This window comes from Convolutriloba macropyga, chromosome 9 (genome assembly GCF_964194025.1).
Source record: "Convolutriloba macropyga chromosome 9, txConMacr16.3, whole genome shotgun sequence".
Classification (NCBI taxonomy): domain Eukaryota; kingdom Metazoa; phylum Xenacoelomorpha; order Acoela; family Convolutidae; genus Convolutriloba; species Convolutriloba macropyga.
This window is the reverse complement of record NC_134476.1, coordinates 30,329,179-30,330,725: the sequence shown is the minus strand read 5'-3', so window position 1 is coordinate 30,330,725 and position 1,547 is coordinate 30,329,179.

Genomic DNA, 1,547 nt, shown 5'->3' with positions numbered 1-1,547 from the left:
AAACGGTATTTCGTAAGTGGGAAAATATACGGCACAAAATTTTTTATCAACTAGCGTAATGAAAGTCTAGCGGTTGTTGCACCCACCTCCCCCTCCCCCTGCGGGGGGGAGGGGTTGTTGCAACCACGGAGAGGGAGAGGCCGAGTGGAGCGTCAGCCGACAGCACACCAAAGATAATGATCCACCAAACTAATAATTTATTGACCAATAAGGTTTTTGACTAATAATGAGAAAACTGTCTGCTAAATTTCTTATTGTTTCCTTGTCGGCTAAACGCTCTGTCGGCACTAGCATATTTTGAATGCAATATCCGTCTTTCACAATGATATCATTCTCTCTTCTGGAAATAGGTCGAAACAATGTTTCGCATAATTTTTTCCGCGATAGTTTCAATACTCGTGATAATAATAACAAAATATTGAAATTTCAAAATTCATTGCTTTCGATTCCTTAACTTTATTTGTTACTTTCAAAGCAATTTTGCCTCCTCCTATATAAAGAAATTAAACTATTCTGTTAACTATCTACCGTTAGTTCTAGCTCTCTAGTGTCAATGATTTCCGCCGCAATTTTACAGTAAATGCCTATATTTCAACAGTACGCCCAAATTGTGCAAATGATTTTGATTAATTCAGAATTCAAAACTGTTTTAAGATAATAGGCCGGAAAAAATCTGATTGATGCTAGGAGAGTTTTTATGTCAAGCTGGTAAGGTCAACTTATTGACATTAATGTGACCGCGGAGTAAATGTCAAGTCAATATTACTGGGCAGGCCTTCTTACAAGAGTAATAGCAGTACCGATTTAAAACTGTAATCAAAAAAATTTCTACACTTGCCCATACTTGGCAAGCTATCCCAGGTTGAGGTCCCAGACGGAAAGTCGACATATCCAGACCCAGAGGAACACACGACGGGGGTGTCGTGTGTTCAAATTTACATGGTCTGGAAACAAGGAAAAACGCACGAAAGTCTGAACATGAACTCACGAAAGGTCTGATAAACGCACGAAAGTCTGATCATGAACGCACGAATAGTCTGATGAAGGCACGAAAGTCTGGACATGAACGCACGAATAGTCTGATGAACGCACGAAAGTCTGATCATGAACGCACGAATAGTCTGATGAACGCACGAAAGTCTTATCATGAACGCACGAATAGTCTGATGAACGCACGAAAGTCTGATCATGAACGCACGAATAGTCTGATGAACGCACTAAAGTCTGATCATGAACGCACGAATAGTCTGATGAACGCACGAAAGTCTGGACATGAACGCACGAATAGTCTGATGAACGCACGAAAGTCTGATCATGAACACACGAATAGTCTGATGAACGCACGAAAGTCTGATCATGAACGCCCGAATAGTCTGATTAACGCACAAAAGTCTGAACATGAACGCGCAAATAGTCTGATGAACGCACGAATAGTCTGATGAACGCACGAAAGTCTGATCATGAACGCACGAATAGTCTGATGAACGCACGAAAGTCTGATCATGAACGCACGAATAGTCTGATGAACGCACGAAAGTCTGATCATG